The sequence below is a fragment of the Myotis yumanensis genome, unplaced genomic scaffold, assembly GCF_028538775.1.
Source record: "Myotis yumanensis isolate MYYU_CA2020_CCGP unplaced genomic scaffold, mMyoYum1.0.hap1 SCAF_2, whole genome shotgun sequence".
NCBI lineage: Eukaryota > Metazoa > Chordata > Mammalia > Chiroptera > Vespertilionidae > Myotis > Myotis yumanensis.
In genome coordinates, this window is record NW_027223753.1 from 109,928,540 (window position 1) to 109,944,811 (window position 16,272).

General features: G+C 37.8%; 1 pseudogene; it reads left to right on the top strand.

Moving 5' to 3' along the window:
* The first annotated feature begins 7,490 nt into the window (after positions 1-7,490).
* LOC139002041 (barrier-to-autointegration factor pseudogene) lies at positions 7,491-7,770 on the top strand (annotated as a pseudogene).
* Positions 7,771-16,272: the final 8,502 nt, after the last annotated feature.

Here is a 16,272-nt window from a genome sequence, read left to right on the forward strand (position 1 = left end):
CAGGAAAAATAAAAAAAATCTTAATAGGCCAATAATTAAGGAGGAAATTGAAGCAGTCATCAAAAATCTTCCAGCAAACAAAATCCAGGGGCCGTACGGCTTCACAGGGGAGTTTTACCAAACATTCAAAGAAGAACTAAAACATGTCCTCAGACTATTCCAAAAGTCCAAGGGAAAAGAACAGTTCCAAGCTCATTCTATGAAGCCAGCATTACCCTAATACCAAAACCAGATAAAGACATCACAAAGAAAGAAAATTACAGGCCAATATCCCTGATGAACATTGATGGCAAAATCCTCAACAAAATTCTAGCAAATCAGATCCAGCATTACATCAGAAAGATCATACACCATAACCAAATACGATTTCCCCAGGGATGCAAGGATGCTACAATATCCACAAATCAATAAATGTGAAACATCGCATAAACAAATTGAGAGATAAAAATAACATAGTCATATCAATTGATGCAGAAAAAGCATTTGACAAAATCCAACACTTTCTTGATAAAAACCCTCAACAAAGTGGGAATAGAGGAATCATACCTTAACATAATAAAAGCCCTATCTGACAAACCTACAGCCAACATCATAGTCAATGGGCAAAAGCTAAAACCATTTCCCATAAGAACAGGAATAAAACAAGGATGCCCCCTTTTACCACTCCGGTTCAACATAGTACTGGAAGTGCTAGCAATAACAATTAGAAAAGAAGAAGAAATAAAAGGTATCCAAATTGGAAAAGAAGAAGTAAAACTGTAATTATTTGCAGATGACATGATACTGTACATAGAAAACCCTAAAAATTTTGTCAAAAATTATTAGACTTAATAAATGAATTCGGCAATGTAGGAGGATACAAAATTAACACGAAGAAATCTATGGCATTTTTATACATCAATAGTGAACTTACAGAAAGAGAGATTAAGAAATAAATCCCTTTATCATTGCAACAACAACAAAATATTATGATACCTAGAAATAAACTGACTAGGGAGGTAGAAGACCAGTACTCGGAAAAACACAGGATACTGAAAAAAGAGATAGAAGACATAAACAGATGGAAGAACATACCATGTTCCTGGATTGGTAGAATTAACATAATTAAAATGTCCATACTACCCAAAGCAATCTATGGATTCAATGCAATCCCCATTAAAATACCAATGACATATTTCACAGACCTAGAACAAATTCTCCAAACATTCATCTGGAATAAAAAAAAGACTCCAAATAGCTGCAGCAATCCTGAGAAAGAAGAACAAAGTAGGAGGATTTCACTACCAGATATAAAGCTATATTACAAAGCTACTGTTCTCAAAACTGCCTGGTACTGACACAAGAACAGACATATAGAATAGAACAGAGAACCCAGAAATTGACCCAAGCCATTATGCTCAATTAATATTTAACAAAGGAGGCAAGAGCATACAATGGAATCAAGACAGTCTCTTCAATAAATGGTGTTGGGAAAATTGGACAGATACATGCAAAAAAAAAAAAAAAAGAAAGAAAGAAACTAGACCACCAACTTACACTACACACAAAAATAAACTCAAAATGGACAAAGGACTTAAATATAAGATGGTAAACCATAAAAATCTTGAGGAATCCACAGGTAACAAGATCTCAGACATATACTGAAATAATATCTTCAATGATACAGCTCCTGGGGCAAAGGAAACTAAAGAGAAAATAAACAAATAGGACTACATGAAAATAAAATGCTTCTGTGCAGCAAAAGAAACCATCAACAAAACAATAAGAAAGCCAACTCCATGGGAGAACATATTTACCAATGTTATCACGAATAAGGGTTTAATCTCCAACATTTACAAGGAATTCAGACAACTTAACAAAAGGAAGATGAAAAACCCAATGAAAATGTGGGCAATGAACCTTAATAGATACTTTTTGGAAGAGGACATAAGGAAGGCCAAGAGACATATGAAAACATATTGAAAGTAACTAATCATCTGAGAGATGCAAATCAAAATGACAATGTGGTACCAGCTCACACCTGTCAGAATGGCTATCATCAACAAATCAACAAATGTCAAAAGCTGGCAAGGATGTGGAGAAAAAGGAACCCTGGTGCACTGCTGGTGGGAATACAGACAGGTGCAGCCACTGTGGAGAACAGTATGGAGTTTCCTCAAAAAACTAAAAATGGAACTCCCATTTGACCCAGTGATCCCACTTCTAGGAATATATTCCAAGAAACTAGAAACACCAATTAGAAAGGACATATGCACCCTTATGTTCATAGCAGCCCAATTCACCATAGCTAAGATTTGAAAACAACCTAAGTGCCCATCAGCATATGAGTGGATTAGAAAACTGTGGTACATCTACACAGTGGAATACTACATTGTGGTAAAAACATTTACACAATGGAATACTACACTGTGGTAAATAAGAATTCTGATCATTTACAACAGCATGGTTGGAACTGGAGAATATCATGCTAAGCGAAATAAGCCAGTCAGAGAAAGATAAATATCACATGATCTCACTCATATCCTAATATATAAAAAGCCAGGGACCATCATAACCTAAACCACCAGATGGAGGACCAAACAGCAGGCTGCGTGGGGTGACCAGGCTGGCAGGGGGGTTAGTGTTGGATGACCAAACAACTGAACAGCAGGCTTTGTGGGGCAACCAGGCCGACGGGGTGGGGGCAGTTGAGGGCAACCAGGCTGTTGGGGGGTACAGATCGGGGCGACCAGGCTGGCAGCAGGGAAGTTGGGGGAGACCAGGCCAGCATGGGGGGCTGTTTGGGGTGACCTGGCTGGCAGGAGGTGGCAGTTAGGGGCAATCAGCCTGGCAGCAGAGGCAGTTAGGGGTGATCAGACTGGCAGCGGGGGCAGTTAGGGGTGATCATGCAGGCTCGCAGGTGTGCAGTTAGGAGCCAGTGGTCCCAGATAGTGAGAGGGATGTCCGACTGCTGGTTTAGGCTCTATCCCCAGGATCAGGGCTAAACCACAGTCAGACATCCCTGGAGGGGTCCCGGATTGGAGAGGGGGCAGACTGGGCTGAGATGTAACGCTCTCCTCCATGCATGAATTTTGTGCACCAGGCCTCTAGTATGGAATATAATGAACAACATAAACTGATGAACAAAAACAGATCCAGAGACAGGAAAGCATCGGTCAGACAGTCAAACCTCAGACTGAAGGTAGCAGAGGGTGGGGGTAAGGGGGAGAGATCAACCAAAGGCCTTGTATGCATGTATATAAGCATATCCAATGGACACAGACACTAGGGGGGTGAAGGCTCAAGCGGGGGTGGGGGCAATGGGAGGATAAGGACACATATGTAATGTCTTAGTCAACAAAGAGAATAAAGTAAACCCCATAAATAAGTAAATTATATGGTTTGTAATCATGTAATAATTCTCAAATGAAATAGAGCAGCAAAAGCAATTTGAGGGTGCTGAGGGATGAAAAACATTACAATTTTAAGTAGGATGGCCAGAATAGACCTGATTGAAAAGGTGACAGGCAAATACTCAAAAGAAGTGAGGAAATTTATCAGTTGGCTATTTGGAAAAGAGTATTCCAATTATGGACAATTGTTGGCAAAATCCTCAACAAAATTCTAGCAAATCAGATCCAGCATTACATCAGAAAGATCATACACCATAACCAAATAGGATTTCCCCAGGGATGCAAGGAGCACCCAAATATGCAGAAGCACCCAAATATGCAGAATATGTGTAATGACCCTTGGATGGAGTGTATGTGACATGTTCCATGATGAGCAAAGAGGCCAATAGATAAGGAACAGAGTGAGCAAAGGGAAGAGAAGTAGGTGTTGAGCTCAGAGGGACCATAGTGTATGGAGCCTTGTAAGACATGTAAAAACTTTAGCTTTTATTCTGATTAAAATGGAAAGACATTGAAGATCTTTGAGTGACATGATCTTATTTAGTATTTTAAGGGATTTCTCTGGCTGCTTGGACAAAAGCAAGAGGAAGAAACTGATGAGAGGCAAATTTAACAACTGAAGAAATTGTTGTTTCTTTGTTATGTTTGCTTTAAATGATTTCCTCCCATAGAATGTCCCTATATCAGGTAGCCACCATAGGTAGAAAGTGGTTACTTCTTTGTTGGCAAAAATTTGATAAGTGATTCTCATGTACAACCAACTATGAATACTATTTACTGGACTACACATTTGAAACTCTAAAACTCATCTTCTACATATGATTTCCAAAATTATCCCAGCCATTTTCATTTATCTCCAAGCAAATTGGAAGGAAAAAGTAACAGCATATCCAGGGCTAGTGCCTTGTAAGCAGTAGTTTCACACCACCACTTCACTTCTTTTTCACATTTTACCTGTGAAAAAAATACATCTTTTGTTGATATCTAGTCACAGAGGAGGCAGGGAATATAGTTGACTTGGGCATCTATGGAGACAATGTGTGTTATGGAGAAGAGCAAATAAAAGTGTTTTTCATAATATCTCAATGTTGCAGAGAGGGAAGTTAAGTTTGGGAAAGACTTGATTTGGATCCATTCTTTTTGGCACCTCTAGTCCAGCCAGTTATAGATAAACTGAAGCCTAAAAAAGGTGAGAAACTGAAACACTGGAGTTATAAAAGTTCTGAATCAATTTCCTATCCACTCTGTGTCAAAGCAATATTTGAAGGGAAATCCACTGAGTATGAACATAAGAATTTCCTCAATGGATTGAATCCGTAGTTTCTAAACTGACACTGATACAAGAAACCTGAGTATGAGAAGGAAATGGGAGAGGCCAACAAGAGAGTGAGTGTCCTGCTCTAGTGATAACTTTGGCATACATAACCTATTCAATCTCCCCTCTATTTGATGGAATGTAGTGGGTTGGAAATAGAGCACCAGGGTCTGAATCTGCTCCTAGGGTTGTCTATTACAAAGAAGGCTAGAGAGTTCATGTGCAATCATTGGGTGTCATGATAGTAGTAACAAGAAAATTGGATGCTGGCACAGAGAATGCCACACCAGATGAATAATAGAACTCCCTGCATTTTTTCTACACACAACAAGAGCAACGTGGAAGCAAGTAAAGGAGGAAAGAAAGCATGAAAAAGGAAAATGATTTTTCATTTTGGAATAGCCAGCGTGAGGTACAATTAAGAGAAATCTCACAATCCCAAACTCATAACTGTTTTGTTTAAATTTGATTGCAACACTTATTTCCTTAATCAGGAAGATTAATTAACTTTTCCAAGGTCACACAGTTTCAGATCAAGAGTGGCAACTTTATCAGACTTTGTTATTTAGTCTTGCTTAATTGGATTTACAATCTAACTTTACTTGAGTCTATAAATTATTTACTCAACTAGACATTAGTTATGTTGACTGCAAGGACTCCAAACATTACTGTTCACAACAATTATTTTTATATAATGTGCTCAAAGAATGTTCATTAAATAAATGCATAAAATAAATAATGTATAAAGAAGTTCCACTCCTCTTCATACCAACTATAACATATCATTTTATAACTCACACTATTTTAAAAGAATAGCATATCGAATTGTGGGAACATTTAGAAATGTTTCCCTCAGGAGTAGTGAGGTTATGTTTTGGGGGGGATTTATTTCTCAGCACATATTTTCCCATTGATTCATAACCCTTTAAAAGTAACTTCTCTTATCTTCAGCTGAGTGAAAAATGTCTCGATTAGAACTAAAAGCGTTCAATTCTCCTAATATAACTGTGTATAGCACCTGCTTGTCATTAATTTTTCTTATTAAATTGTAACAGGTGAGGCAGGCTGGAAGCTTAGTGGTAGCATTACTGAAAAGTGACAGGCCAATTCCCAGTCTAAATGCCAAAGTACATAGTGTGTAGAAAAGCTAAGGACTCCTGGGATCACAAATGAATATTATGATGGTCTATGACACTGGTCATCTCATGTGACGCACAGTGATGGTGTTTCAGAATATTTTCTGGCATTTAAGATATAGATGTTTATGGAGAGATATTCCAGTCTTAAATGGATTGAGATGGGAGTGGGAAAGGGAGTTGTTGTTTTTTTCACAAATATAAACAGGTCATTGAATTATGATGTTCAACATTGTTTTGTTATAACATTGATTAGATGCTGTAGAAACTCAACTCTTGTTTATATCAATTAGTCTACGCTAAAATTGGCTTCATTAAATGTCATTTAATGTTATAGAACCTATTGACATTAAGTGGGGACTTACTGTACTCCTAATATACAGAAGAGTGTCAGGAGCATAGTAAGTGACCAATAAAATCTGTTGGCTTAATGTCCAAATCACATGTGATCACTTCTGTCCATGGAAGGGTCTTGGAAGGTAGGAATGGAGAGGGGCAGCATGGTTATTTGTGGTATAGCTTACAACCTAAAATTTAAACATGCCCAGGTCATACAATTTACCTGAAATCAACACCCCTATTTTGACATCCAGCCTCCCCTAAACCCTTTTGACACCATTTCATCAATCTAGGTCCAGATAACATTCCACAATTCTATGGATGACATTCCAATTTATTCATCAGAATGTGATTTTTTTTGGTCTTTTTTTAGTTTTTTTCAGGAGTTATGCTGTCTGTGGAATGTAGCATTTAACATTTTTTATTCTTGGCTTAAGGTTTTATCTTTTAGCCTTATTTCCCTAGCTTGACCCAATTCCTATTCTCACCTCTTTACATACCAATAAACCAAGCAAGAAGTAATTAATTAATAACCCCTTACTCTAATAATTGGTCGAACTATATTATTCATTGTAGAAATGTATATTTTAAAAATTTATTTCTTCATTTTGGGACAGGAAAATACATGTAATAGAATAATAAAAATGTCAGTGCTTTTAAAGCGTACTAGTAAGACTATCGCTTTAAACAAAAAGGCAAACAAAACATCTATCATCCTATATAATCCTATATAATAAAAGGCTAATATGCAAATTGTCCTCTCCACCTGGAGTTCATCTGGGAGCTCAACTGGGAGTTCAACCAGGGGGTGGCCCCTCCTCCCAGCCAGCCACACCTCCAGTTTCCCAGTTTCCCCCCCTCCCACTCTGACCTGGGAGCAAGGCCAGCCAGACCCCACCCATGCACAAATAGGAAAAAATAAAGGTGCAAAAAACATACCTTTTTACTCACAAACCTAGCTGAATGGAATGTCAATTTTTTTTTTTCCTGTCTCAGGTTTATTTGTACAAATAGCACAGAAGGACACCAGCCCCAGGCCAACAGCAGCCCAGGGATCACACCAGTTCTTCTGTCCTTATATCATCAGACAGAGGCCTCTACTCTGGAGCCTCATTGGGGCCTGGGCACCTTTGGAAGCCTGAGCCTGTAGAATGTTAACTGTAAAATATTTCTTAGCATTCTATTTCCATCAAAATTGATTTATGAAATTGTAGTAATGCAGGGGCTGGCGGGGTGTGATAAGAGCCCAGGCATGGACCTGGAGGGGCAGGGAACTGGTGTGCCAGCTCCGGCCTGTGCCTATTAATCCTGATCAAGATGACAATCTCCCAGAAGCACTGAGAGCTCGTGGCAGAGCCCATGGGGGAAAAGCCATTGGAGAGCCTTCCGGGATTGGTGATGTCCTGGGCACGAAACTGGAGGAAAGGGGCTTTGTAACAAGGCTTATGTGGTCCTTGGTCAGTTTCTGGTGCTAAAGAAAGATGAAGACCTCTTCCAGGAATGGCTAAAGGACACATGTGGCGCCAATGCCAAGCAGTCCCGGGACTGCTTTAGGTGCCTTTGAGAGTGGTGTGACACCTTCTTGTGATGGTCTCTGGGGAGCCCCCAATCCCTAACACCAACCTGAGTCTTCAGAGTTTGCAGCTGAGTGGTAGGCTACTCCCTTGTCCTCTACAAAGGAAACGATTGCTGTCTACTCATCACCAATGTCCTCCTGGTCTTTGCGGGAGTTCTCTCCCCTCACCATTTCAACTTTTTTGGAATTCTCACTCTTGCATGCATCTCCTTTCTCTGTCCCCTGCCAGTTTCAGGTCAATAATCATCTTTTCTGAGTGGATTTCTGGTCCCTACCCTCACCCCGACTCTCACCTCTGGTCTGTTTAATGACATTTGGCTTTTCTTTTGGCAAAACAGTCACTGTCCACATATACTTTTTTAAATCAATAAAGTCAGTGGCCTTCCAAAAAAAAAAAAGAAATTATAGTAATGCTATATGAAATCTTTTAGATTCAAAGAAAAAATGTTAGCCCTAACCAGTTTGGCTCAGTGGATAGAGCATCAGCCTGCGACGGAAGGGTCCTGGGTTCGATTCCGGTCAAGGGCATGTACCTAGGGGTCCGGGCACATCCCTAGAAAGTGGTGTGCAGGAGGCAGCTGATCGATGTTTCTCTCTCATTTATGTTTCTAACTCTCTATCCCTCTCCCTTCCTCTCTGTAAAAAATCAATAAAATATATTTTAAAAAAATGTTAAATGGTACCTACCAAGTCCCCATGTTTCTACATTGACACAGTTTCTCTATACTCACCATCTTTGTAGATACCAGAAGTAGAAGTTCTTCAGTAAGAAAGTTATTAGCCATATTTATAAACATTTGACTTTTAAATATTAGTCAACAATTTTATATGCAAAAACAATATCTTATATCGAAGTTTTAAACTAGTTACATAGATCAAGCACTTTGCATTAGGAAATAAAATACTATATTAAACAAAATCTAGTGTACCTGAAAAGTATTGGTCCTATTCATTAAAATACTTCCTAAGTGACACCATGCTGAATCCCTGACAAAAGTATTAGTATTTGATCCCATAATTTTTCCATTGACAATCCATCCTGTGTTAATCTGAAACTACATCTGGTATTTGGTTATTCATTTTGAACTGGTGATCTTGAATTTTTTTTAGTTGTACATCCTTTTCTTTACAAATGTTGAAGTGTATACTCCCAAAATATCTATTTTTAAAATTAAAATACATGTACTTTTATATGTAATAGAACATATACTTCATAAAGCCTACAAAACTAAATATAATGAAATAGAACTTTTATTTATGTCTATTTTCACTTAAAAGAGTTGACTTGCAGAAGTGCTGTTACATGTACCCTACTTTAAAAACTGATCTAAATACTATGATATTCATAATAGTAACTATATATGGGAAAAAAAAGACACAGGTTAGTAATTTGTGTGAAGAAAACACTATATACTTCAATGAGAAATGGTGGCAGTAGTGACTAGAAAAATAAAGACATAATAGTGGTGTAATGATTAACAATATATAATCCTAAGATGTCCTAGGATCAAGATTTCTTATCCTGCTTTGTCAAAATGATCACACGATTCTGTGGGGTGATGTGTGTGTTTTCATATAATGAATTTTCGAAGATCTCCCAATGTAAAAGTTTAATTCAAAAAAATGGCCAATTCTCTTCTAATGACACTGTGAGAAACACCCTGAGTTCCAGCTTCATTTGCCTTCTGTGCCTTTTTAGTGCTTCATGTTGTATCATAACAACATAATTTAAGTATAGCCTTGGCTGAGAATTTCCTCATTTATTTTTCAAAAGTAATGCTTTAAAAAATGCTTCCATCACATATTTCTATACTGAGATACTTAACTAAATCCAGAGGCATTCTTGCTTTTCAAGGAAATATGAATTTTTGTCCTATTTAAACATGTACCCAGAATTATTACTATAAATTATCTTGCCTTTTGTCACTAAATACACAGATATAAACACACACATTTCAATAAAGATAATATTTTAGAAATTGACTGTAACAATACTTAGGCACTTTAAAATTTTTTAAATTAATGAATTATATGGATTTCTTTGAAGCCATTAAGTCCACATTATGAATACAGAGCCAGTAGAGAACAATATTTTGTACACACATTGGAAAGGCAAAATAGAGGTGTTTATAAAATAAAATTGAAGAATTTTTGTTTCCTAAGATTAATAACAAGCAAATACCCCATTACTGACAATTAGGTATACAAATTCCCATTTAGAAAAAGAGGCCTGACAGCACATATAAGTGACTATTTAGATACCTCACACGTAATTATCTTCAGAGGTAGTAGATTACTGCTCCAGAGAAGAGAGTTCTGAAACAGGTCAGTCCCCAGCAGGCACCTGGGCATAATGGGGGTACCAGAGTGTCTCTCCATCACTGAGAAATGTTCTAGGAATATTTGAACACCAGGGAAGAGAGTTTTCTTAATGTGACAAAAAAAATTCTTCTTCCTGATCCTCCTATATCATCATCCCAATAACATGACCACTTGCTATTTTACTTTCTGTCTATGTAACCTCATGCACAGCTAGGAAATAATGATTTAGGACTTGAAATTCAAAACATAATGGTGTTCCTTTTTTCATTCCTCATTTTACTCAACACCCCTGCAGAGCTGATGCAAGGACTGAGTTCCCTTTGAAGTCAGCTTGCATCATCTTTGATGGGGTATAAAGCAATAAGAGATACTGACTGCAGTTTCGAGTATCTCAATTCCCATCTCAGATGATGCCGACACATTTGTCATTAAATGCATGCCATGAATAAATCCTTGGAAAAATTGCCAAGCAGTTAAAATTGGCAGGTATAGTCTACACATTTCTACTATAAAATAATAGAAAAGAAAAATGTTAACCTGTTTGAAGCATTTTATTTCATATTCTACTTAGGTTATTCTTATTGTGGGTGAATTTATAGAGTATTATTGTACTTGGTTTACTTTTTCTAAGACTTTTAATACTTTGTAAAAAGTTATGTTAAACATATATTTAGATACCAAAAATATTTGAGAACTTGAAGGATGATGTTCTTTGTTTACGTAAGAGTAAAATAGATATTCGCTTTGCAATATACTTTGCTCTCAGCAATAATTATTTGTCACAGACTGGAGAGTAATTTGGAGATAAAGGAAGAGCAAGGCCTTTGTGAAATTTTGTCTGCACTTGTAGGCATCACTGCAGATCAGTAAGCTTTGGTTCTCATCTTCTGTGAAGCACATGGAAAAATTGCACTTCTCTGTCCCGGTGATGGTGGTTTTTATCCATGTGACAGGTTCTGGCCAGTGAACTCTGAACAGAGGGGCTGGGTGAAGCATTGGACTACTTGAACACTCTTCTTGCTCCTCTGTAGAGATGGCCATGGAAGTATGTATGCCACAGAACAAGGTGCACTAACTCCAAGTAAACTCGGGAACTAAGGTGTTGTGGAAAGTGACCAAGGAGACTGCAGTGGACTTGTCTGATCAAAAATTTAATTTTTATTATATCAAATAATTGAGATTTTAGTGTTACTCATTACAACAGCACACCCTGGCCTATCCATATTGATACACACACACATATAAACTTTTATATGTGAACTTTTAAATATATATATACAAACATTTAAAGAAAAAAAACTTAGTGATTAAAACAACTCAAAATAAAAGATACCAAAAATTGTTTGTGAAATACAATTGATTCTTTAACAATGTAGCTGTTAAGGACACCAACACTCCCACCTCCACACCCACAGTCAAATATCCACATATAACTTTTGACTACCCAGAAACTTAGTTTTTCCTCAGTATTAGTGGGAAATTGGTTCCAGGACCTTATACAGATACCAAAATCCATGAATGCTCAAGTCTCCTATATAAAATGGCATTGATCAATGCATATAGTTGGCCCTTCACATCCACAGATTCCAAACCACAGATCAAAAAACAAACATGCATTTATTGACAGGCATTTAAAACAATCTGTGTATAAGTGAAGATGTGTAGTTCAAATCCATGCTGTTCAAGGGTCAACTGTCCTCCACATTTTTGTCATTCCCATTGAATATACTATCTATAGCTCTGCAGTAAATGTCTCTAAGAGTTCTGTAAACACATTCTACTCTTATTAGGATAATAACATTAATTTATGTTGCCCTTCTGAAGTTTGAGTTTTCAAAATCATTATAGTTTTATAATGATTTGGAATAAATTTTGATTGTTGGGAAAAATTTCAAATGAGACTAGTAGGTAATAACTTTATAGGAATTTTAAAGAGCATAGTTTATTTTAGAGAATGTCTAGGTGCTCTGGGAGCTGGATCATAGGTTATAAGAAGGGTGGGAGTAAAGAGGAGGATTGTGGCAGAAAAATGTATAGATAATTTTTTCCTGTGTTGCCTTATGTCTGTATGTCACAAGATATTATGTTCCATTATTAAGTTCTACATCATTTCCATTGAAAACACAATCTAAAGCCAAAGAGGAAAATACTGACTACCAGAAACATAAGATTCTCAGAGGGCTTAGCAAACTGCTGAATTGCAGACAGACATGTTAGTTTCCTTTGAGTCAGTAATTTAAATCTCTCGCCTTATTTTTCCATCTGATTTTCAGTAGGTCACTCTTAAGTCAAATTTAATTTTATGTGGTTGAAGTGGGAGAGCCAAAATGAAATTGCATACTATAGCAGGAAAAATTAACCTACTTTTAATAACCCCTTTGAAAGACACTTGGAAAACTTAACTTACTTTTATAGTTGAATATCTGAAGAATGAATTATTATAGCCTTGTCAAATACTAAATAGCATGCTGTTAAAAATATTAGTCACACAGAGGGCTGTTTGACAGTAATGTTACAGAAAAGCTCTGGTCTATATGATTAGGCAGAGTCTGCAACTTAATAGCATGGGTCCATAGAGCTCTCCTTTCCCAAGAATCCACAGAGGGATGGGAGTGGGAAGCTGCCTCAGGTTTCCTCAGAACATTGGTAGGACTCTGCCAACTGATGCATTCCACCTGCTGTTCCAACCAGTTGAGGGTCCTGTGTCTGTCTCCCTGCTGTCACCTCCCAGCAGAATTTAGAGGAGAGTCTGAAAGAAATAAAAAGCCATATTTTCAAGTGAGGAAGACTTTTAAAAAATACAGCCAAGAAATGTGAATTGAGATCTAGACTAGAGGTTGTAAAAAAAATTATCCAAAGAATTTATTTTAAAAGGGAGGGTTTTTTGTTTTGTTTTGTTTTTTTTTTCTTTTAAGCCTAAAAAATAAGATTAGAAACTGGCTTGGTTGAGCCCAACTGTGTTTTAAAAAAAAAAAAATTTATAGTTAAGTCAAGAATTTTTTTCCCTTTTTGTTCTTTGACGTTTTCTTGCTGGGAAAGGGGCAATCTTTACCTAATCAGAGTGAAGCAAGAATCACTTAGCCAGCAGAAGCATCACGCAGGTGAAAGTCAGGCCAATTTCACCCTAAGTAATGCTGCTTTATCACTCATCCAACAAAGATTGGGGTCTTTCTTTCCTGGATCCTTTTGTGCTTTCCCCTATTACTTGAACAGATCTGAACAAACCAGAGATTTTCCATCCAAATATTCCAGTTAGCTACATTCATTTCAAATCCTTCAAATTTTATGTCTTGATGTTATGTAGCAATTTTTTTTTTAATATATTTTATTGATTTTTTACAGAGAGGAAGGGAGAGAGATAGAGAGTTAGAAACATCGATGAGAGAGAAACATCGATCAGCTGCCTCCTGCACATCTCCCACTGGGGATGTGCCCGCAACCCAGGTACATGCCCTTGACCGGAATCGAACCTGAGACCTTTCAGTCCGCAGGCCGACGCTCTATCCACCGAGCCAAACCGGTTTCGGCTTATGTAGCAATTTAAGGATAATACAAATCCATGCGCTAGGCAGGAAGGCAAAGTTACCTAAAAACAAAACACAGAACACAGTGATTGTGTTTATTGGTCCTTTGCCATTTAACATTGGGCTTCATGTCAGTCCTATTAATCCAGCCACCTTTCAGTTTCAAGGTTTCTGTCTTTTGTATGTCTATAAAACATGAATGCTGTTGATGAAACATTGAGTTACAAATGGCATAATGTTACACTTGGTGACTTGGATAAGGGTCAGGTTGATAAGCCAACTACAAAACAAATACCCAAGGAATGTGTGGTGTCCTCAATATATGGATCCTGCAGTTGACTCTCAGTAACTGCCACAGGCTGTTGACTTTTAGGTCACATGCTATGCCTATTTACTCTCCTAAGTAGATCTGTTGTTTCTTCAAGGGAATCAATATGAAGAAATGGGGAAAATGTCATTTTGCACAGATGAATTTAAGAATTAGTTAATGAACCTTAGCCGGTTTGGCTCAGTGGATAGAGTGTTGGCCTGTGGACTGAAAGGTCACAGGTTCGATTCTGGTCAAGGGCACATACCCAGGTTGCGGGCACATACCCAGTAGGGGGCGTGCAGGAGGCAGCCGATCAATGATTCTCTATCATCATTGATTTTTCTCTCTCTCTCTCCCTCTGCCTTTCTCTTTGAAATCAATAAAATAAAATAAAAATAAAAAATGAATTAGTTAATGATTTAAAAAGTCATCTTATTTTAAAAGAACAGCATTTTGATTTGCAAACAGCACCAAGGCACTGTTCTTAGTCCCAACAGCATGGACTCTGTCTTCCTTTCGCCCAGGAACTCTACATTCATTCTGGCTTGCTCACCCTGACCTTGCCCAGCTGTCTCTTTTTCACTGATCTTTACTTGGCAATTATTTCTCTCTCCTTTTTTCCCTCTCCTCCCTCCTTCCCCAAAATTTAGGTGAGGGAATTGCCACTTTCTGATTGAGGGACACCATTCCTCTCTCAAAGTGGCTTAAAATAGGCTTGCTTATTTATTTATTTATTTATTTATTTATTTATTTATTTATTTTATTGTCTACAGCTTTACATATGTCTCCTTTTCCCTCCCGATTAATACCCCCAGCCCAGCCATTCCCACCGGGGCAAGCCCCCACCACCCCAGTGTCTGTGTTCATTGGTTATGCTAATATGCATGCATACAAGTCCTCTGGTTGCTCTCTAAACGCCCCCCCCCCCGCCCATCCCCCTGCTGCCATTTGTCTCTGGATCTATTCTTGTTCATCAAATTATGTTGTCCATTATATCCCACATATGAGTGAGATCATGTGATATTTACCTTTCTCCAACTGGCTTATTTCGCTTAGCATAATGCTCTCCAGTTCCAACCATGCTGTTGCAAATGGTAAAAGTTCCTTATTTTTTATAGTGGCATAGTATTCCATTGTGTAGATGACCCACAGTTTTTAATCCACTCATCTACTGATGGGCACTTAGGTTGTTTCCAAATCTTAGCTATTGTAAATTGTGCTGCTTTGAACATAGGGGTGCATATATCCTTTCTGGTTGGTGTTTCTTGTTTCTTGGGATATAGTCCTAGAAGTGGGATTACTGGGTCAAATGGGAGTTCCATTTTTAACTTCTTTTTTTTTTAAATATATTTTTATTGATTTTTTTACAGGGAGGAAGGGAGAGAGATAGAGAGTCAGAAACATCATTGAGAGAGAAACATCGACCAGCTGCCTCCTGCACATCTCCCACTGGGGATGTGCCGCAACCAAGGTACATGCCCTTGACCGGAATCGAACCCAGGACCCTTCAGTCCGCAGGCTGATGCTCTATCCACTGAGCCAAACCAGTCTTGGCTACTTTTAACATTTTGAGGAAACTCCACACTGTCTTCCACAGTGGCTGTACCAGTCTGCTTTCTCACTAGCAGTGCACGAGGGTTCTTTTTTCTCTGCATAGTCGCCAGCACTTGTCGTTTGTTGATTTGTAGATGATAGCCAGTCTGACAGGTGTGAGATGGTATCTCATTGCTGTTTTGATTTGCATCTCTCGGATGATTAGTGACTTTGAGCATTTTTTCATATATCTCTTGGCCTTCTGTATGTCCTCTTTTGAAAGGTGTCTATTTAGGTCCTTTACCCATTTTTTGATTGGATCTTAAAATAGGTTTTTAAAGCTAAAAATTTCGTGGCTTTGTGGACATAATGAATATGTTATTTGAAAATACAATAATGAATCTCTAAATTCTAGTGGTCCTAGTTTTCCAGAGATGAGTAAACTAGGGAGTCTAACTGTTTTATTCCTGAAAATGTTATTCTTTTTTTATCTTTCTCTGTTACTATAGTATGAAATGAAAAGCACTGTATAACTCAATGATTTTTATATTTGAATTAACACAAAAAATAAAGAAGGCCACTCCTTTCTCCATTATTTTTCATCTCTAGTAATAGATCCATGGTATTCTAACATACTGATGGAGTAGATTGAAGGGTAGCACATGGGCACAGGTATGGGCAGAAGAAAGACTATACTGCCCCTGCTGAGGAGGTTGATTTAATCCACCAACTACTTCTGTGAATCCTTCCCACCTAGAACCTCCTAGCACTACCTTCCCTGTTCGTTGGACCAGCCAGCACTCTCCCAGACTCTGATCACTTAAT